Source organism: Phoxinus phoxinus (genome assembly GCF_949152265.1).
Source record: "Phoxinus phoxinus genome assembly, chromosome: 15".
Lineage (NCBI taxonomy): Eukaryota > Metazoa > Chordata > Actinopteri > Cypriniformes > Leuciscidae > Phoxinus > Phoxinus phoxinus.
This window is the reverse complement of record NC_136890.1, coordinates 10,143,228-10,167,414: the sequence shown is the minus strand read 5'-3', so window position 1 is coordinate 10,167,414 and position 24,187 is coordinate 10,143,228. Positions and strand designations below refer to the sequence as shown.

At 39.6% G+C, this 24,187-nt stretch overlaps 1 protein-coding gene across 10 annotated transcripts in view; it reads left to right on the top strand.

Moving 5' to 3' along the window:
* LOC307012147 (dematin-like) overlaps positions 1-24,187 on the top strand; it is a 51,809-nt gene that overhangs the window by 768 nt on the left and 26,854 nt on the right. The gene's annotated exons all lie outside the window — the stretch shown is intronic.

Here is a 24,187-nt window from a genome sequence, read left to right as displayed (position 1 = left end):
TTCACTAGAGACTTTTGCTGCGATTCATTATCATTGTAACCAACAAAATAGCCTACGTCAGAGAGTAGAAGATTTTCACAATTTAGCCAAACACTTCACAATCTGGCTAATATTTTAACTTGATTCTGACTTGTATGCATTTTTCTTTGCTGGTGTCTATTCCAGTTTTATTCATTAGATGCTAGTAACTCAATAGTTGCTAGTATATTCAAGCTTTACTTTAACTAGTAGGCCTACGTTGTGTACTTACACGTCATATTTATTTACTGTGCTTGTTTATGAGACAGAACAATCTGTTCTTATTATTACGTTCATACATTATGGTCCCTATAAAATGTTATTGTATCAATAGGAATCTATAGTCTGTAATAAATGTGCTAATGTCTTCATAGTTAACAACTAATATATAAACAAATACTTATATTTGTTAAATATAAATTAAAATATTAGCCAAATTGTGAATACGTATTTTGTTACTGGTTACAAGGATAATGAATCACATAAAAAATCTCTATTGAACAGATAGGCTAGTGAAACTGAAATAGATTCTAGTTCTTTTAGGATTATTTAACACTCAAAAGTGAATGTTGGTGTCCGACACACTGATTCCTATGGAATAGGTACATGTCACCTTGGGATAAGTATTAGTCAATAATTTCAAAATAAGTAGGCTATAAGTAGCCTATATAATAAATTGCTACTTAAATAAAAAATATATATACGGATAGCTACTCACTATTAGATTATAGAAATTCACTTGGCGTTCAAAAAATAATGCTCACAATAATTGTCGTTAGGAGCTCAGAAAAATCTATTAGAATAATCTCAACCATTTTACATACTGCTTTTTGTAAATAGTAATATGTTTGCATACAGTTGTTTGTGTTTAGTTGTGTCCAGTCAACAGTAAAATTAATACTGTATGGCTCAACAATTTTGAGCCAGATCCTAGTTGCAGAGTTGTTTTAAATTTCGTCTGAAATCTCAGAGGAATGTGCTGATGTTAATTACTGAGAGACCGCCAAACCCCTGATTACGAGAGATCTTAATTATCAGTAGTTGATGTGTAATAATATGCATACCCTAAACTCTCTTTGTAAGAGGTTTCTGAATCCAATTAACCGATGGCCCTTAATACCAACTACTCCTCAAAGTCTGCCTAAGCTCTTCTAAGCAGACATCTGTTTGAACATATCTATTTATATATCACTTTATCAAACACCCACATTTCAGATTATGTAATGCACCTGACATCCATACCTTTGAGAGGATGAAGGTATGTGGCCATTTTAATGGAGATCTGTGGATTAATTGACCACATGTAGCAGGCCATCTGTTTGCTCAAAAGCATCCATCTGCTGTGTGATGATTCATCAGCCAGCTTCTTACCGCTTATTAAAGACGTCTCTGAAACCCACTATCAATCACAGACAATAAGCCCTTTACGTACTATGAGGCTGAATCAGTAGGTGTTGAAAAACAGGCTGTTTTTATGTGAAATACATATTCATGAGTTATGGATCGGAATGCATAAGCAATTTTATTCTAGGGACACATAAAGGTGTATTACATTGTCACTCTCATTAAAAACAGGGACCACCGTGGACCATGGCAACAGGTTGTCATGACGACAAACTTTATACTTTTTAACAAGCATGATCTGGTGCTGTGATATTGCATAAATAGTGTGTTTGTTTAGTGTAAACAGGGTTTGGTGTTAGATGAAGTCTAAGATTTGTTTGAAGAGACATGAGCCTTCTTGACAAGTTCACCGGATGGGTTTGATTACAGCCTTGGGACAGAATAAAGCAAAGATTTATGTGTAGTCTTTTGTACTCGCTCTTCAAGCTTCTTAACCAGGGAGGGATTACATAGGACCCTTTTAGAGGATTTTAATTAAAATGTGACCAACCCCATTGCAATCTGATCTGTGCAGGGATGAATGTATAGGAATAAGAGAGACAAAGGGAATGTGGATGTTGATAGATAAGTGAAGGCAAAAGATTGTATAGTTGCTTTTTCCATTCATAGTTCTTTTTTTAAGTGTTCAATTACACTATTCAGTAATGATGAGGATTTCAAGCATTGATTTGAGCATTTCTGGACTGAATTATTGGCGTCCTGATTCAGATTTGATTGACCGTTTATAAGGAGTGTCAAGCTGATTCCTGAAAAGGTGGACGATGATTCCTGCTTGTGGAAAGTAGAGGAATGGTGGCAAACGCTTGAGTTTAGGGATGGCAGATAGGATGGGAGTGGGGGCTAAAGAGAGAAAACCCTGAGCAAGTTCCAGATTAAGCCCTTCAAAAGGTTAAACAGACTAAAGCAAAAGAGAGCTTTTATTTTGTTGAGCAAGGTTATTCCTTCAGTAGCTGATCCACAGATTTCAATTAAGCCTGTAAGGCTTTCTTTCTTCTGCAAAACAATCAAAGTAGATACTTTGAAGAATGTCCCTGTGTTTTTTGTCCATGCAATGAAAGTAAATGGGGCCCAGTGCTTTTTTGACTTTCATTGAATGGTCAAAATTACAATTCTGTCCTAATTTTCTCACTCTCATGTGACATCACAACCCGTTCTGTGGCACATCATTTATACAGTATATATTTTAAAAGCCAATGGGGGTCTAAACAATACTGGACCTCATTGACTTAAAAACATTTCTTAAAATCCGTTTGAAGAAAGAAAGTCATGCAACAATTTGAGGGTGATTAAATTATGACTTTTTAAGGCATCAAGGCACATCCAAATCCAGTGTTAGCTTCACTTCCTGTCTTCTGAGATACTTTCATCTAATCGATTTTTGGAGGCAACATATGTATTCTTCTCTGCCTTTGATATCCCACAATCCTTTTGAATTGATTATGATTAACTGCCTAGTGTGGGGTTAAAAGGCACCAAAAGACCCTTGGGGAAACTTTCATGGAGCAGCCATTGTAAACTCACTTTGCCAAACCTCAAGACCTCAAATATTATGATACAGGAAAATGTTACAGTAAGTTAAACAGGTGTTTATGAAAGTGATGGTTTTGTTATTAGAAATAAAAGTTGTTTTTTTTCCCTCAATGTTCTACATGTTCATTAGATAGATAGCATTCACCTCAGTTAAATTAAAGCTACACCTCTGTGCCTGTGACCATCACCTGCTACAGGGAATTTGTTGACCAGTGGTCCAACAAGAAGGTCACGAGTTTTATGTAAAAGTAAGATACATTTGTGCATTTATTACTATGAAACTGACTTTAGGCATACAGCATGTCTTCTGACTGTGTGTGTGAGAGAGAGAGAGAGTGTGTGAGCAGGTCACAGTATATCCTCTCTTATCTTTCACTGCAGCTTGCTGGTCATGTGTTTTTGCTGAACTGAGATAAGTGTGTTTCTCTCTGAGATGAAACGCAAGGATCTGTTTTGGAGGATAGCCTGAAAATGACAGGCAGCAAATAGAGACAAACACGTTATGAAGCCTCATGTGACAACATGATTTATGTTATAACTTCCAGAAAGTTATCGGATATAGCTATCTAAGCTGGTGTAGCTAGCCTGATTTGGGACTTCAGTAAAAGATTAATTTTAAACAGCATTTCCATGTACATTTTATTTAACAGGATTTTAGAAATGGGTTTATTACTAAGAGGTAATTTTAAGTAATTCAAATGCAAATAATCAATTGATTCATGTTAATTTCTGTGGCTGGTTGTTATGTAGAATTTATTGGTCAACTAATTAATTTTTAAATAACTGATGCTGATGTCAATATCATCATCAGTTGGATGGCTCTCTTTGTTTGCTCAGTGTATTTAAGCCCATTGTATTTAAGCCTTCCTGGTCTATTCTTGTTGATGCATTGTGTTATTTTGCTTCTGTGATTTTCCAGTGTTTCTGAGTTTTGTTTAGCTTAATAAATACTATTATTGAGATCTTCCTTGTTTTCATTGTGCACTGCTACCATCACACAAAATGACTATTATCAAAAGTGGGGATTTTTCAGAGACTCTTTCTGCAAGTTGCATTGTTATACCAGTAGATGGCGAGAAGTGACTGTCTATATCAGTGAGTCATTGAATAATTCATTCAATAAACTGGCTCAAAACGCTGATTCTTTCAGGATCAAAATACCACTCTTGAGTGTTGCAGTGGTTTTGCTGTGACTTTGTTTTGAATTATTTTCATTAGTGGAGCAAAAACAGACATTACTCCCGTAAGTTCTCAGAACCAGCCTTCGTTGCTAGCTACATTGTGGCATTTTATAATTACCGTAGTAATGCAGTTGGGCCATTTACACAAAACACATTTTGCATTGCTTTTCTGTGTTAATATCTAAAAACGCAGCACTGCACTCTAAAAAATGTTGGGTTGTTTCAACCCAATTTTGGGTCAAATATGGACAAACCCAAACGTTGGGTTAAAAGTGTAATTAAAAAATGTAACCCAACGGCTAGGTTTGTCCTTATTTGACCCAAAATTGGGTTGAAACAACCCAGCATTTTTTAGAGTGTGAATTTAAAAGCTGTTCAACTTTTAAAAAACAAGTCTGTGGACCTTGCAGGTTTTTTTTCATTCCACTACCTTGCGGTTTGCAGTTAAAAATACAAAACAAAACAAAAAAACATGTTCTAAGTTTTTAACATATTCATGTTTACACAGAACGTATTTTTTGCATTCTTCTCAATTCATTGTTTTTCTATAGACATGCGCTAGGAAGACATTTTTTGACCATTTCCATTCATGTCTTGGGCCTTTGGCTGGATTTCCTGCATGGCACTTCATTCTAAAAATGAGGCGATCAAGTTAAAAGCAGATCAACCTAAGAAAGTGTTGTTTGTCCCATAAATGAACACAGCGACCGCCAAATGTGAATGCAGTTATATTTTACTAACAGAGCTTGTGTCACAAACACAACACATTACATGTTAACATAGTTTACGCGTGTTAAGTACATGCGCACAGAGGGGGCAAGCAAGGACATTCTTAAAGAGCCTGGACAACAATCAGTCTGGTTTCAAAAGCGGACACTCAACTGAGACTGCCCTACTCTCAGGAATTGAAGCTCTGATACTGGCAAGAACAGCTTCCAAATCCTCAGTTCTCATCCTGCTGGATCTGTCTGCTGCCTTTGACACAGAACCACCAGATCCTCCTGTCAACCCTAAAGATGAAGGGCGTCTCGGGAACCTTACTCCAATGGTTCAAGTCTTACCTCTCAGGTAGGTCCTTTAGGGGTGTCGTGGAGGGGTGAGGTGTCTAAGACCCAATATCTAGCTACTGGAGTGCCTCACGGCTCAGTGCTTGAACCACTTTTCTTCTCCATCTACATGACATCACTAGGATCTGTGATTCAGAAACATGGCTTTTCCTATCACTGCTATGCTGATGACACACAACTCTACCTCTCATTCCAGCCTGATGATCTGATGGTAGCTGCTCGCATCTCTAGCTGGCATTTCTAGCTGGATGAAGGACCACCACCTTCAACTAAACCTTGTGAAGACAGAGCTGCTTGTGGTCCCTGCCAACCCAACACTTCATCACAACTTCTCCATTCAGCTAGATTCGTCATATATAACTCCATCAAGGTCAGCCAGGAACCTTGGAGTTGTAATTGATAATCAATTGAACTTCACAGATCACATTGCTAGAACTGCCTGGTCCTGCAGATTTGCCCTATACAACATTAGGAGGATCAGGCCCTTCCTATCAGAGCATGCTACACAACTCCTTGTTCAAGCGCTTGTTCTATCCAGACTGGACTATTGTAATGCTCTCCTGGCTGGTCTTCCAGCTTGCACTGTCAAACCTCTGCAACTGATCCAACTGCAGCAAGAGTGGACTTTAACGAGCTGAAGAGAGCACACGTCACTCCTCTCCTCACAAAATTGCACTGGTTGCCATCAAATTCAAGTTACTGACGTTTGCCTTCAGAACAACCACTGGCTTTGCTCCCTTTTATCATTACTTCAGACTTAATTTGCCATCCAAAAACTTGCAAGTGAACGTCTTCTTGTGGTGCCATCTCAAAGAGGCACAAAATCTCTTTCTCAGACCCTTTCCTGGTCTGTTCCCTGCTGGTGGAATGATCTGCCTAACTCAACCAGAGCTGCTGAGTCCGTAGCCATTTTCAAGAAACGGCTGAAGACGCATTTTTTTCGGCAGTACTTGATCCAGCAATACTAACACGTTCTCTTCTATTCTATTTATATATATATATATTTTTTTTTTACATGTACAGCGTCAGATTAAACTGAGAAGGGTCATAGCACTTGCATACTGTTGTCTTACTGTTAGTTTAAATGCTTCTATTGTTCTCATTTGTAAGTCGCTTTGGATAAAAGCGTCTGATAAATGAATAAATGTAAATGTATTGTAAATTACCACGTCTATCCTATCAGCATGAGAGGAAGCATATATATTCACTCAATCGACTCACCTACATTCCTCAACAGTTTTTCAGCATCTCTCCACCACCCCGACTCCTCACTCTTGGCTTGTTCCTACCACAGCCAGAAATACGGGGGGAGTACTCTGGTTTCGGGCCAAATACTGAGCCCGAAGCCCTCTCCTCACACAGCACGCCAAATATGCATACCATTTATTCTATCTGACTTATTTGTGTGAACTCGTGAACTGAACGATAATAGATACAAATCTCAAGATGATCTCTGAATGCAGGAAGAAAAAAGATCCACAAAGAATGATACTGAAAACTTGGAAATTACCATAATAAACATGTTTAGCAGGTAGGGATGCAATGATTCAACTCACGATGCGATGCGATGCGATACTGGTTTCACAATACGATTTTCTCGCGATTTTTTTTCGTACAAATTGTACATTCTTACAAAAAGTGTCCTTTTATTTCTCATACAAAATGCTGCACAATTCTTTATAAAATGTAAATATATTTTTTGTAATAATAACACTAAACTGACATTTTTAAACAAATCCCCTCTACCGAGATGGTGTTTTCTCTGGAGGAGGTTGTTTCAGCTCAGTCTGTCTGTTTCAGGGGGGTGGACACTGGCGCCTTCTTTACCCTCATCGTGCACAGAGGAATAGCAGAAATAAAAAGACTATAAATTTTAAGAACAACAGTGACACAGGGTTTCACATTGTTCTAAAGGCAAGATTTTAATACTATTTGATTAATTATTTTAATTTGCATCATTACACTTGCAAGAGTTAGAAAAAAAGAACACATTTAGAAACATATAGGTCTACAAATTATTTAACAAATCCATGTAGACATTTAGAGAAAGACACCTGGTCCTGCAACAGCACAGCTTTCTCCTTCAGTCTGTGGAAAACATCCTCGTGCTGGTCTTTCTCTTGGTGAGCCTGGAATGCATTTATTACAACAAAAAACAGTCTTGTATCTTTTGTCATGAAAACACAGATGCACCTTGTGATCTCCGTGGTTCTCGCACTCCTCGCCAAGAGTGGGGCTGTAAATCCGCCTGTTAGTGTGGCCTATTAATATTTTTTTACATGCAGACAGAGGTGACTGGAGCTTCACTGTAGTGATAATTAGTCTCTGGAAAGTCAAAATGCCGCCACACCTCCGTTTTGAATGAGTCAATGTCAACATCTATGCGCTTGCCGTCGCCATGTTTGCTTCTGTTTGAAAGTCAGGTCAAGTCACCTTTATTTATATAGCGCTTTTTACAATACAGATTGTATCAAAGCAGATTCACAGTGATAATAACATGAAAATAATACAATAAAGTTTGTTTCTAGGAGAACATTTAGTCATCATTCACCTTAAGTAAGGCAGATCAATAATATTGTTGAATATTAAATGTCTCCAACTAAGCAAGCCAAAAGCCAAAACTGGCAAAGAACCAAAACTCCATCAGGTGACAGAATGGAGAAAAAAACCTTGGGAGAAACCAGGCTCAGTCTGAGGACCAGTTCTCCTCTGGCCAATGAACGAACAGTGTATGATTATGATTCGGGCAGCATTACAGGTCAGAAGTCAGATTGGATCAGAACATTCCGAGTATTTATCCATTTCCATCTGCTTGGAAGTCGGAGTCATCACGCCGGTATGGAGACGAGTTTGTTGAGGATCAGTGCCGATGGCTGTCGTGTCGATGAGGCCTTCACAGGGCTGATGAGGCTGGCACCTCAGGATGCGTTTGTGAACGGGTCCACCGTAGGGGAGAGACTAGTTGACACTTCAGGACTGCGCTGTCGTCGTGTCCAGGTGCTGGTCCTTCATCAGACCTGGATATGGCGGACTGCGGTAAACCTCGGGATAAATAGAGACGCCATCCTTCTTATGATGTACCAAGTACATCAGGATTTATGGGAAGTGTTCCCGGTTCCGGCTGATCTAAACTATGCAGCCTAACATTGAATTATAGAAGTCTATAATGTGTTGTGTGTATGCTAGGCCAAAGAGATGTGTTTTTAGAGGCTTTCCAGGCAATGTTAGGAAGACTGTTCCAAAGTTTTGGTGCTAAATAGGAAAAGGATCTACCGTCAGCAGTCAATTTTGATATTCTAGGTATTATTGGCCGGAATTTTGAGATCGCAATAGACGTGAAGGACTATAATGCGTTAAGAGCTCGCTCAAGTACTGGGGAGCTAAACCATTTAGTGCTTTGTAAGTAATCAGCAACATTTACCATCTGCTAAATTACTAAATGTAATGTAAATGTAAAAATGTATATGATATTTAATAGGGAGCCAATGCAGTGTTGACAGAACAGGTGCAGCCAACACCGACAGAAAACAATTGTTTATTAATAAACAATTGATATGTCTCCTTGATATATTTGGCATATTAATAATCATTACTTTTGCCGGTTCTTTGTGATATTTTTCATGAACGCGTCACCACCGCTCAATAGTTAATATTGTTCTTTGGTGTTCACTTTATACAGGTTTTTCAAATGCTTTTTAATAAAAATAATTATTTTTCTATTTTAAAATCTCTTTTTTTTCTATTTTTTTCTTCTAGTTTTTCAATAAGTAGAGTTATGTAGGCCTATACACATTTAGGAACAGATATTGGGTTCTGCCCAAACTCAAGCAACATAAATGTACTGTAACGTAAAAGTAACGAGTAACGTAAAAAGTTACTTTCCAAAGGGGGTAACTAAGTAAAGTAACGGATTACTTTTTTAAGAAGTAACTAGTAACGAGCAAACACTACTTTTTAAAAGTAACTTCCCCAACACTGACTATGATCAACTAAAATCAACTATAATTACCGTATGTTTTTTTACAGTATAATATGCAAAGTACAATTTTCTATAAAAAAATGAATGTCTGATTCTGTTCTTTTCTCTGACATTTAAGGGTGACTTATACAGGCCTACAAAAACTCTTTTAGGTCTAAAACAGTTTGGATAGTTGTTAATATGAGAGTTATGAAAACATTATTTAAGAGATTTAAGTATTGTATTACATGAGTAGCTCTTGGCCACTTTCTTTTTTTTAAAGTAGCTCTCAAATGAAAAAAAGTTGGAGACCCCTGGTATAGAGCAATACTCTAAGGGGTCTCGCCCAGGGTGTGATTCAATGTAGAACCGCTACTGGTCCACTGTCATGAAATTCGTAATTGGAAGTTCTCAGAGCTTGTGGTAAATAAGTCTTTGTACTCTGTAAGAATGTCTTCAGTACTGCTGTCCATATTGACATGATGCACACCCGTGCTGATTGTAACGATGCCCATGTCAAGCCATGAAAAAATCCTAACAGCGGTTGGACATCTTGATCCACCAAGAAGAATGATAGTTTTGCCCATTTAGGCCACACTGCAATTATGTGAAAAAGCGTTTTGTTTTGATTTTACTTACACTATAAGCTTCAAGGTTAGGTGTCTTTGATTGCGTCTCTGGCCATTCATTGTTGGCAACTTGTTCGAAAGGTTTTTGTGACATTACGTTGCATTTTCCCCCGCTGTCAACTTTTCACCTACACTTTGTGTAAAGTCACAAATCCCTCTTCCAACTCTGGCATGTGAGGGATAACAGCTCTGGCATGTGAGGGCACTTGTCAAATTACATGCCATGCCATCAACATAAAAGGTGTCATCATGGTCAGGGTCATGGTCAATTTTCTATTTCGAGTTCATGTACCGCTTTCTTCTGACCAAACTGACTAACAGCACGTGCTTTACAACATTTATTGTAATGATTCATTTTCTTGCAGTTATAACACTGTTGTCCGAAAGCTGGGCATTTTTTTGTGCTGCATTATTCTACAATTTCTGCAATTGGTTATGGTTGGTGAATCATGTTGTTCTGTGTTTTGTTTATGTCAAAATGTCATACTCTTGCTCGAAGATTCGGTAATTGTCACCGATATTTTCTTCAAAAGTGAGCGGGTCTGGTCTTCTAAAACAGTCGCCGTTGTCACTCACTACTTGGTCTTGAGAAAACTTTCACGAGCAGTCTCTGTTTTCTACAAAGTTGGTTCACTCACAGCCAGGAGAAAAATCCGTGCCGTTTTTTGACACCATGTTGTTTGTTCCATAAATTAGCACAGTGACTGCCACATGTGAATGCAATGATAGCCTATTTTATTAACAGAGTCACAAACATGGCACATTACATGTTAACATAGTTCACATGTGTTAAGTATGCGCACAGAGGGGCCAAGGACGTTCTTAAAGAGCCCAACACTTTTAGAGTGCAGCCTATTAGAATACACAAATCATATTGTACTTCTGTACAAATCATTTATCACAATGATCTACAGAAAGTACCAGTAGTTCCACACACAGGAGTAGATATAGCCTACTATATACAGTGTATAAACCTTCTTAACTGCAGCTGTTTCTTTAAATAAGGCTTTTTCTTTCCATAAGGTAATGCTTTTCTGGTGGTTATAGTTGTACCAGGATCCCATGGTGCTGTTGGCCGGAGATCTGTAATGTGTTTCAGTGTTTTATGCCCTGTCAGGCTGCCAGTACAGCATCCTAACACAATAAAGCCAAAATGGATGCTTCCATAAACATCCATCAGTGGGGCCATTAGCTTTCAAATCTACACTCATGTTTCAGTTGTGTTTTTTTTTTAAAAACGCTCACATACCAACATTACTGACAACATACTTAAAGCAGCTGTACTTGAATTGAAAATGATATCTAAATGGGTTTTCAAACATATACACACACAATAACAACATGCTCATGAACACACAGATTTAAACACCCAGGCAGCATCCAATAAATCTGTGCAGAGTGCTGCCCATGGGCAACAGCACAATGGCTGGGCTCAAAACACTTAATCCCTCACATTATGTGAGTGTGTGTGTGTGTGTGTGTGTGTGTGTGTGTGTGTGTGTGTGTGTGTGTGTGTGTGTGTGTGTGTGTGTGTGTGTGTGTGTGTGTGAGAGAGAGAGAGAGAGAGAGAGAGAGAGAGAGAGAGAGAGAGAGAGAGAGAGAGAGAGAGAGAGAGAGAGAGAGAGAATTGTCCTTCACAAAACCAGGCCCACACACGGCCTTTTATCTGCCATAACATTAATTGTTGAAAATGCATTCAAAGCCTAGTCCTCTACCTACTGGCATTAAGAGCATTGCTTCTAATTTTTGGCCTTGATCAGATAAACTGTGTGCTATATAAGTCTCTATACATTTAAAAAATAAATATTAATAATTAGTGTGCTTTTCAAGGGATGCAATGATTTAAAATTATGTCTAATACCAATACTTATTTTTTATTATTTTATGGCCAATAACGGGTAAATGGTTGATATTAAAATTCTACACTGTATTTTGTCTAAATAAATTAATAATAAAACACGAATGCAGTTGTTTTCAAATGAATTAAAGCTCCATATTATGTGTGAAAAATGGATGTTCAGTATAAAAAAATGGATTTAATACACTAAAAAATATTTTAGCCTCTTGTTCAGTTTAATTCGTTTGAATTTTCAATTTCTGAATATTTGCCACAACTTAATTTCATTATGTTGTCAGTTGTTCTCCAAACTCATCAGGCATTATAAAAGAAGATCTTGTCAAGAGTAGGTTGCAAAAAGTATTGAATAAAAGGGTGCCATTGATTGTGGCCAATGTGTGTTTGTAACTATAGAGTTGTGAAAAACACACAATGACAAGGATGAAGATAAAATGGCAGTATTTAATAACCAGAACAGGGTAAATCCAACTACCAGCAAGCAAGCATATGAGACCCAACAGTGAATCTCAAACAAAACAGGACTTAAAGGTGCATTACGTAATATTTAGGAGGATCTGTTGACAGAAATGCAATATCATATGCATAACTATGTTTTCAGTGGTGTATAAAGACCTTACTTAATGAACCGTTATGTTTTTATTACCTTAGAATGAGCCATTTCTATCTACATGCACCACGGGTCCCCTTACATTGAAATGCACCGACATGTTTAAATAGTAGCCCTAAATGGACAAACGCGTTTCATCACTGTTGTTCTTCATGCAAAGAAGCTAGCTAAAGTCAGCTAATAAAACACTGACACAATGATGAACAAGTAACAATAATATTCGCAATAACATATCAATTTACACTAAATAATTAAGTAAACCTAATTTCTTAATTTATCTTTGTAAAGAAGGATCATTGTTTAACTGGCTACTCACTGCTGTCTCAGACGACGAAATCTTTTCCTGTCGGCCACTGTAAATTTTGTTGGTTGCAATTCGCAACCTCACGACTAGATCCCGCTAAAATTACTCAGTGCACCTTTAAGTAGTGGTAATAATGATCTGAAGATATTACTGTAAATTAACGTTACAGCATCACCTCCCCCTTTGCTTTTCAGACGAGGCTCGTTTTTATAACAATAATCTTGGGGGGGGGGGGGGGGGGGGGTGTACTCATTTAAAGTAATGTAATTGTCTAGTTTTAGCCAGGTTTCTGTCAAACACAGCTGACAGCACATCTAGGTTACAATCTGTAATCATATCATTAACAATAAGTGCTTTTGAAGAAAGGGATCGTATATTCAGCAACACAAGCTTTATTATTTGTTTATCTGTATTATATCTGTTTTTTTATTTGTTTGGTTTGAGAGTTTTTTGTAATTAATAAGTCTCGATGTGATGATATCTTGATGAAAGTGTCTCTATGTGTTGGGATTTATCTGACTTCTGTGCCGTGATACAGCTAGCAGACGGTCGGTTTAGCCAGTCTGTCTGCCTGCCTCCTGACCTGGGCTCCAGTTAGTCAAGGTTCAACTTTAAGACTATGTGCCATATTATTAGAGGGATGAATACCATCTCTTTTCAACAGGTCAGGTCTGCCCCAAAAACTATTCCAATTGTCTATGAACCCTATGTTATTCTGCGGACACCACTTAGACTTAAGTCAGCCATTGAGTGAGGACATTCTGCTAAGTATATCATCACTCCGGCGAACAGGAAGGGGACCAGAGCATATTACAGTGTCTGACATCGTACTTGCGAGTTCACACACCTCTTTAATATAAATTTTGGTGATCTCCGACTGGCGAAGTCAGACATCATTAGTGGTGACGTGAATAATAATCTCAGAGGATTTATGATTAGCATTAGCCAGCACTTTTAAATTTGCTTTGATGTCAGGTGCTCTGGCTCTCGGCAATCATGTGACTATGGTGGTTGGTAGGGTTGGGTACCGAGCATGGCGCCCATTGTGCGTTATAGATCAACTAATCATGATCGTTATAAAGGTTTCTTAAATGAAAAAACACATTCACATGTATTTAAGAGTAAAAATATCAGCTAAGGACTGACTGACATGTCACGCAACCAATCACAGTTCGTTTTGTTCCGCGTCATGTTTAATGTCAAAATGTAAAGTCGATGTCCATACAATAAAAGACCGGTGTACATCTAATAAATTCATTATTCAAGAACGTTTTGCTCCAACAATAGAGCCGCGAACTTCACATGCTTTTTAAAATCTAGCCTTCTGTTGATCCTGAGCGTTCATTGCCACAGTTGTAAACATGATGGGGTCCCCTTCCACGAGGGTTATAAGTACTGTAGTGTTAATTAGTGTTAAATTATTTTATTTGGGTTAGGTGGTTTAGGTTTTATTGTGAATTTGTTATGTAAATTTGTTGTGTTTTGTATTTAGACTACTTATATTTATATATACTTACATTTTAATATTCAGTTTGAAGATTTTTTCATTTATTTTTTCAATAAAAAAGCCATACTTTAAATGTTATTCACAATCGGTTTGAGCCTTTTTTTTAAAAAAAGTATCGGTTCTGGCACCGTTCAGGCACCGGTACCGTTTTAAAAGAATCGTTTTGGCACCATTATCGAAAAAAAGCCAAACGATATCCAACCCGAGTGGCTGGTGTCTCTATACACGGGCTCTACAACCATAACCAAACAATGTACAGGGTTTGCTAAGCTAGTCGGATCCAAAGCAGTATCTAAAGCCCTTGCATTCTTATTATCCTTGATTGAAGTTTGGATGGGTGTCTCTAGTTCTAAAATCTTATCCATCAGCCTGACTATCTCCCTGCATTTATGACATTTGTCACTTGTCGCTGACAGAGAAGGCTATGCTATACATGTGGCAGGCAGTGCAAGTGACAATAACAGGAGAAGATGATATGACTCACCGTGTTTGTTGACTGATCACAGTTGTTTGATGGACTCGCAAAAGGCGTGAACGCGCTTAAGAAAAAAAGACGGTAAGCACGGATGGCAGGTTAAAAGGCTAGCGAAATGCTAGCGCGTTGTACTAGCAATAGCGGTTTAGGTTAATAAAGCTATACAAAGCAACAAACGCAATCCACTCAGGCAGACAGGAAACCGCTGAAACAACTAGAGTCATTGAATATATCTACATCCAGACGCGGACTTGCCTATGTTTCACCCGTTTCAATTGAAACGGGCCCCGCCCTCCAAGGGGGGCCCCAACAGACCAGCAAAATCATATTCATTTTCTCCGTAGATATTGATTTTCAGCCATAATGTCTAAACCATCCAAGGTAGATTGACCACGAGCTACGAGGTTGTGAAACGAAAGTTTCTGCTCAAAGCCGCAAGGTATGAAATCAACCTTGTTATTTGCCATCTTCTGGAGAAATACTGATTGGTCGAACTCGCGCTGCGGATACCATGGCGATGTTTACCGCCCCCGGGGACGGCTTAAGCTATCTGAAGTATATCATCGGTAGTTTTGCCGTTAGGTTAATATGTTACTTTGAGCAGGAAAGTTGAGGGGATGTTTGAGCTGTTTTTAAAAAAAAAGTCAGACAGCTGATCTGCCCAGCCGCAAATCTTTAAGCAGTGAAGTTGCCCTGCGTTAAAGGGCGAGGCTTATTCCAACATAAAACGCTTGTATATAGTTATAATTGTATATAGTTTTAATAAAATAAGGTTGGATTATTTCTATGTTGAGCTGCCTGTTCATGAAGCTGAAAGTGCACGTAATAAAATAATATACCATTGATGCAAATCAACAGGAATCCTTGCTTTTTCTGCTCTATTATGTTTCTGTTTTATGTGGATAGGGCCCCATATTAATTATTGAAACGGGCCCCCAGATGCTTTAGGCCGCCGCTGTCTACATCTATCCATGTAGGCCATTGGATAGATGTGAATCATGGGCAAGATGTGCTTATCTTTACATTCACGTGGTGACATATTTATGTTAGCAACACACAAGCATAGAATTGTCAGTACTTCACCCAAAATCAGATTAATACTGTATGCTCACAGCAAAAACACGCATTTTGGTGTGTATCCTGTACCTTCCTCTTCTGCATCCTTCTCGAATCACTTGCAGTTCAAGAGAGGAGGAACAACACAAGAAGCCTAAAAATACCCTTCAGCATCTCCCACATTAAGCCAGCCAGACCTCTCGCCCTCTTCCTATTCCTAATGCATTATGTAACATTGGATCTGTTGCTATGGCAAATGACACTTTGCAATCCACACATCTGAACAAGGCTGAATTTAGTCACTCTTTACACAGACACATGCTTTTATTGGCCTTTTCCCCATTTTATATTATTGACAGAGGAAACCGAGGTGGGGCGAAATTAGCCAATATCATAGACCACTTGAAATGGTCCCACTGAAATGATTTCTGTTTCACTCAGAATTGTTTTTTATGTCTTAAATTGCATCCTTGAAGTTCAGTGAAGCAGACAGTAATGTTGATGAGCATACTGAAGATTTTGTGCTAGTAGGGGGTGAGAGCTGGTTGGTTTGTAAGCTGCTTTGATCCTAGTGTGACACATATTCAAAGTAAAGTTGAACTCAGCCAGAGGACAAATTGCATTTCACGAGTTTACATGTTAATGAAATCTGATGTAATATTATAATGCGTATTTGGCTTGCTGTCCGGGGGGAGGGCTCCGAGCTCAGAATTCGGCCCGACCCCAGAGTACTCCCCCCATAACTTTAGAGATCATAGGTATCTATGAACGGACCCAGCCGAATGTGGGGTGAAGGGGTGGAGGTGGGATGCTGAGAAATTAGTCATGAGACAGGAGGTAAGGAAAGGCTTTATTTATACTGGCTCCTTCTTGTGCTGATTGGATGATTACCTGAACATGCTCCTCCCGAACTTTGTTACATAAAACTTCATTTTGTGAAATTACTTAACCACAATTGTTTCAAGCCAAATGTTGATAACATGTTCTAATAAGCAGTCATTGAGTATAAATCCAAAGGTCCAAGCCAAATAACACATCTAATTACTCTCATGTTAATATATACATCCCAATACAATGCCTGTTATATTAAGATTATTTCATAACTGCATTATTCAATTATTATTAATTAAATTTCATAATTTAATCAATAAAATCAGTAATATTGTGAAATATTATTACAATTTAAAATAACTGTTTTCTATTTTAATATGAAACTGTAATTTGTTCCAGTGATGGCAAAGCTAAATGTTTAGCATCATTACTTCAGTTTTCAGTGTCACATGATATAATCCTTCAGAAAACATTGTTAAATTGTTTGCTGATGATTCTAATATGCTCAAAAATTATAATAATTATTATTCATTTTTTCATTTGCCATTATAAAAGTTTTCAATACAGAACATGGAAGGTCTGTGAAAGGATTATATTAACAATTTCCACTGAGATGAACAGGAATGCTAACCATTAAAGCCCCAAAGCTACTGAATGACTTTCGACCTAGGCTATAGCACTCACTTCTCTGGTGATGAAATCATTTGAAAAACTGGTGAAGACTGCCATAATGGACTCTGTGCAGGACAGACTGGATCCTTTACAGTTTGCTTATAGACCAGGTCGAGGTGTGGATGATGCCACGGGAACACTTTTAAATTTGTTTTTTAAACATCTCGAAGGGGCAGGTTCTCTGGTCCGTTTGCTTTTTGTTGATTTTTCTTCTGCATTTAACTGTATTCAGCCTCATGTTTTAGCTTATAAACTGAAACAAAACTTCAACATTGATCCAGGTTTGATCAGTTGGCTGATGGACTTCTTAACAGAGCGGCCTCAGCGAGTCAGGGTGAATGGGATCCAATCGGATGTTCTTTTGAACACTTTTATTTATCCTATATACTAATGACTGTCAGAGCAGCTATCCAGGTCGTCATGTTGTTAAGTTTGCTGACGACTCTGTCATTGTTTCACTTCATGGTCCTGTTTTATCAGATTTTGTTGAGTGGTGTGGAACTGCCTTTCTAAACATAAATGTAAACAAAACTAAAGAAGTGTACATCAACTTTGGCAGGTCACCTGTGTCTCAACAGCCAGGCTGTGGATCAGGTAGAGAACTACAAATACCTGGGGACGGTCATTGACAATAAGTTGTGTTTTTGAGTCGCAGGTAGATGCTGTCTGCAAGAAGGCTCATCAACGTATGTACTTTTATCGGAAACTTAGAAATTTGAACCTGGATACTACTTTTATGAAAATGTTTTATTCCTGTTTTATTGAATCAATTCTTAATTTCTCATTTATCTGTTGGCACGGTTCTCTCTTGGAGAAGCAAAAGAACCGTCTTAATGATGTTGTCAAAGTGTGTAATAAGATTGCTGGAATTGCCTTAAATAACCTTAGCGAGGTGTACAGGGTAAGATGTGTGAGGAAGGCTAAGGCTATTATTGCAGACCCTTCTCATCCGTTGTGCCAAGAGTTTTTACTGCTTCCTTCGGGGCGTTGTTATAAAGTTCCACTGGGTAACACCAACAGGTTCAAAAAGTCCATGATCCCCAGAGCGATTAGTCTTTTAAATTAATGAGTATATTTAATGTATTGTTTTACAATGTGTTCTTTGTTTTGTGTCGATGGTATGTTGTATGTGACTGCTGGCTGTAAACTAAATTGCCCCATGGGGATAATAAAGCTTAACTAACTAACTAACTAAAGCTATTTCTAGGAATATTAGACCAATAATAATTAAGAGACTAAGATAGTCATGACTAGGCTTGTGGTCACAAACTACACTACACACAAGCACAGAGAACCTTCATGTTTGCTTCCACATTTATGAGGTAGTGGGCCTGATTCTTGTTATGTGAGAAGAAAGTCTATTGGGAAGAGGGGTCCAAACATGTCAGGATCCTCAAGAGAAATCAGAAACATGTGCACATGAATGTGCAAACTTGCAACTGAGCTGTTGGTGGTTGCCAGGGCAATTGCCAATATGTTCTACGAGGGTTTTAGTGCATTACCATGCTGCTACTAGGGTTTTCTGGGTGAATGTAAACTGACTAAAGATCCTACCCTGAAATCTCCATATTCAGGATAGCAGCCAACATTTGATTTTTAATTGTGCATGATTGTCACGTTGGTTTCTGTTTTGTTTGTGTTCATGTCTTTTTTATTTAGACATTTTCTTGGTCATGTTTCTTGGTTTCTTGTCATGTGACTTCCTTGCCCTCATGTGATCATGTCATGTGCCTCCCCTGTTCATGTGTCTTGTTTCCTATTGGTTCATTGTTTGATTGCTCACAGGTGTTTCTTGTTTGTCATTAGTCCTTGTGTATATAGAGAGTTTTCACCGACTGTCACGTTCTGGAAAGAGCGCAAAATTTTGACAAACTAAAGTTAATATGTGGTAAAGATCTGAACGAGCTAACGTTAGCTTCTCTAGCCCTTCTCTAACCACAATTCTTCCTTCTATTTCTTATCCCGACATTCGTTCAGATTGTCAGTCCAAAAAAAGCACATGAAATCCGTTTCAAGAGCATCCATATGTGGTTTAAAATCCTATTCAAATCACATATCAGGACATCAGCTTCAGTCTGAACACTCTGATCGGATTTCGCTTGGTATGTGACTCTCACGCCACGTAAAATGTGAATGTCAGACGTTGTTATAGGAAACATGCTGAAAGTCGCTGGCGAAACAATGCTGTGTTGTTGCATAGTGCTGGACGAGCAGAAAATTATTATTTTTGAAACCTATTTGGAAACCGGCGCAGACAAGAGCGCAGAAAAAAAGCTGTACACAACAGCCTCCTACAGTTCTGCCGCAAGCTCAAGATGCAGTAGTCCAGCGTGGCGGCTACACATTTCCATGTTGTAAAATTTAAATGAGACAACATCTCTATTGCAAATGCAAACCCCTCCATCAACGCAACGCCATATTGCCAAAGAGCTGCATGGACACACAAATCGGATCTGAACAGTTGTGATACACAGTGTGGACATCATTTTAGATCAGATTCCAATCGGATACAAAAATAATGGGATGTGGACTGACAGTGTGAATGTAGCCATAGTTAACTACGTCAACATTTTAGCCATAGTCAACGCTAACACATGTGGCTGATGCTGTACCTCTCTCAACCACACACGCCTTCTTTCGTCAGTTTTTTGCACTCTTCTCTTTAACTTTTGACAGTCTATAGAACTCGAAATGTTTTTTCCCGGTGCGACTCAACACTGTTGAACGCAGAGATTTGTCCTACACCTTCCTAAAGAACTTAAAAAGGAGTAGGCTAAATGGAGAAAAGGGGGGTAATTGTTTTATTGACTTTGATCCACCTGAGTCTGTGTGTGTTCGAATCATCTCAGGAGTCAGAAAGAATTCAATACTCCCAGGAGTTTCTTTTGTTTGTGCAGTCTCTACGGAAAAATACGGAAATTCTAACATGATTACAGGAACGCATGATTTGCGTGATGGAGTTCACGGAGACTTGGCTCTCTGAAGGGGATTCAGATTCAAGCCTACGACTGGATGACTTCGGAGTGCCCATTTGCATGGATGCTACGGTAACCGATAAAGCGCGAGGAGGTGGGGTGTGTTTGTATATTAGAGAGAACTGGTGCAAATCTGTGTCCGTTAAGGAGAAAGTGTGCACAAAAGACATAGAGTTACTGTCTGTGGCATTAAGACCTCAGTACTATTCTTAAGTAAATTATTTTGTAGGATGGAATTCTTTTTTGTGTGTGTGTGTGTGTGACTTTGTCTTATGTGTATGCTTCTTCATATCCCTCAACAATTACGTACTCCAGCATATCTCAACACATACAATCACAGAAGCAGCAGAACTGTGCAGATACACTATTCAACATCAACATGTAACATCTGAAAAATTAACAACTTTACTTTAGTGATGTACTATCGTGATGAGGATGTGTACAGTTCATGTGACAAAGTCTTTGTGCCCGACTGGCGGGCGTCGGATTCTGGACTGTCTTTAAGCTACCTGTGTGACAACCGGTGTTGGAACCTCTGTAGGTTCATTATCCGAATGGTTTTGACCCGGACATGGTGACAGGTGTATTGCGTTCCACACTTTCCCACCTTTTTGTCCCAGCACTGAACAAGGTGGACTGAATTTCGGCCTGCCCTTTTTCACATGTGTAGGTATCCTCACCCGCACCTCTGTCACCTGGTCGTAAAGCAGATGGTTTCGTTGCACGTTTGATGTCAGTGTAGGTCTTGACTTGAGACTGGCGAGCTTGAACGCGATCTTGCACTGTAGCATCAGTACAAGCAGAGGCCCGGGTGGGTAGAATGTATAAGGTTGTTCTCAGTTTGCGTCCAAGCAAGAGTTCAGCAACTATTGGGAGCAACACCAGTGGTGGCATGAGGTGTGGCATGATAATACAGCAAGAATTCCCTCACAGAAGTTTTCCAGGGCTTTCCTTCCAAATTTGCAGTTTGAACGCAATCCTTCAGGACACGGTTCATGCGCTCCACAGCCCCGTTTGCTTGCAGATTCATTAGAACACCCTGCAGACATACAGGCACCACCAAGCGTTATGAACCTCTGAAGTCCAGGCTGTCTTGTGATGCAAGTTCATCCCTGACATGAAAGTATGATGCCAGCTCAGGTGAAAGGTTTTTCTTGTTTTTAGGCCAGCCTGTAAGTATTTGCTGTCGCAATGCTCAGGACAAGCAGTGCATTCTTTGGTGAACTCCTCCAATGAAAGAGCACGGAGTTCAGCAGAAAGAGAATGCCACCATATTGGGTTCAATGGTAGAATCAGCATCCTCACAGGTGGAAAGGTATAGGCGTGAGAGGCAGTCTGCTGTGACATTTTCGGCTCCTGGCTTGTATGACACTTCATGGTTAAAGCAGAGCAGACCATCTCACGATGCGCATTTCAGCATGCTCCATACCTTTAGTCGCCAGCAGGGTAGTTAGCGCCTGATGGTCTGTCCAAAGCGTGAACCGTTGGCCCCACAAAAATGTTTGCCACTGTTACACAGCCCACATGCAAGGCAGGCTAGGGCCTCTTGCTCCATAATGGAATATTTTCACTCTGCTGCTGAGAGTGAACGAGAGGCAAAGGCGACGGTACGCTCAGAACCGTCGGCATGAATCTGAGTTAACACCACCCCTATTCCATAATACGAAGCATTACAGGTTACCAGCGTATGCAGTGCTGGATCAAAGATAGCCAAAGCTAGGCTGTTCACCATGAGCTCCTTCACTTTCTAAAAGCTTTTCTGTGCATCCTCAGTCCAACTGAAAACACCCACATTCTTTAAGCATGCCCTCAAAGGCTCCACCTCCGAAGAGTAGTTCGGCACAAACCGTGAATACCAGAACATCAGTCCTAAGAATGAACTTAATTTGGCTGCGTCAGTGGGAGCTGGTGCCTACAAGATAGCCTGACCTCCAATTTCCACCAGATGCGTTACGGCTGCGTTACGGCTCGCGCACGGCGGCGGAGTCAATCGGTTTCCATTAAAGTCAATGTGTGTATTTCCACTGAATGCAGAACAGCTGCGTTCCGACTCCGGCGATCCGCAGCCCTCCGGAGCTGATACGCAGAGCTTCTATTTTTGCCGGATGCCGGAGAGCTCCGCAGCACTACAGGGCAGAGTGCGCAGGACAGGAAGTTGAGCAAAAAACAGAACAAACCAAAACAAAATAAAATATCCGTTTAATTTTCAAAATAAAATACACCGTGATCATGGCGGATCATATTTGGCGGAAAATATGATGATCATTGCGGAAAACTGTTCCTGGTTTGGTGGTTCTGTTTATCGAAACTACATATCGCGCGATCACACGTGAATTAGCGAGATCTCGTTGGTCCTCGGCCGCAGCCGTTCTGCAACAAATCCGGACCTGGTGGGTATTGACGGACGACGGAACACGGAGCTGTCACGCAGCTGAGCCGTTCTGCAGCCGTTCCGCATCTGGTGGAAATTGGGGGTGAAAATGGTAGTCATTGGGTAGCAGGCCTTGCGCAGTGATAGTGTGTCCTAAGTAAGAAAGGTTTGTGCAGCTGAACTTGCATTTTGCCCGATTCAGTGTGAGACGTGTGTGCTGTAGTGTTGTTAAAACAGCCTGTACGTTGCGATCATGTTCGGCTTTAGTGCGTCCATACACAATCACATCATCTAGATAGTTCTGGACTCCACGAAGGCCTTTCAGTATTGTAACCATAATTTTTTGAAAAGCTGCTGGTGCAAAAAGCCAAGCCATACGGTACCCGATGAAATCGAAACAATCCTTCTTGAGTGATGAAAGCCGTCTGATCTCGGCTGTCCTCGTGAAGCATCACTTGGAGGTATGCGTGGTTCAGATCGATGCTTGAAAACGTGGCCCCCTTTAGTTCAGTGAATAAGTCCTCCATGTGTGGACGTGGATGGCTATCGATTATTACTGCCCTGTTTGGCTCCCGCAAATCCACAATTAAACAAATTTCTCAGTTTTTTTGTTATCACCACAATAGATAACACCCATGGGGAGGCATCCACCCTCTCAATTATGTTTTCAGCTTGTAAACAACAAAGTTCTTTGGAAACTGCATTCCTAACCAATAAAGGAGGTCTGCGCAGCTTTTGCTGCACAGGGGGCACTGACTCTCTTACTTTCACCCGATGTACAAAGCCTTTAGTGCATCTGATGGCCTCTGTTGCTGCCGTAACTTGTCTCACAACGGCAGGAGAGGGGGGTGAGACCACTTCATTTCCAGCAATATGAATGTTTAGGCCAGACACTAAGTCCATGTACAGTATAGGGGTGCCTTTCTCAACAACATAGATGCTTGCCTAGTACTGGCCACCGCATCTCTGTAATATACATGTGCATAAGCATCTGAGTATAGGCAGTGCCGCTTTAGGGTAAAGCCCTATTCGGATAGGACTAGTTTAACATGAAGAAGTGGGGAAAAGTAATAATTACAAGAGCTTCTCTGTGATTTTAGTCCCGTCCGAATGTGCCATCTCAGTAACCATTACGGACAATGTCAGTAAAGATTACGGCGACTTTTACCTTCAGTAAAAAGGTCCGGAAAAATTACCTCAGGTAATACTAATCCCGTGCGAATAGACCCGCTGTAAATATGTACATAAATATTTGGGAATTTCCTGTTTAAAAGTAGTTTTCCATGGTTTTTCAAGTAAAAAAAACGCTTGAAAAAGCATTCAGTTGCGTTCTAGAAGGTGAGACAAGTCTGTGGCAAACTCAAGGCAGATTATTAGAAAGCATGTAAGAAAAAACAATCCAAGGCACTCGAGTGATTTGTTTTTAGAAAAATATAAAACGCCTTTATTCTTTCATGGCTTAGATTTTAAAAACAGGTGACAAGCAACGGCACACCTATCTAGGTGATTGTCGTGTGACTAATTGATTGCTGTTTAAAGGCGTGGTATAATGCTCTTTTCACAAGATGTAAAATAAGTCTTTGTTGTCCCCAGTGTATGTGAAGTTTCTCAAAATACCCCACAGATATTTTTATATAGCATGTTAAAATTGTCACTTTTTAAGGGCGAGCAAAAACGCACCGTTTTTGTTTCTGTCCCTTTAAATGCAAATGAACTGCTGCTCCCGGCACATAGCGCGGAGCTA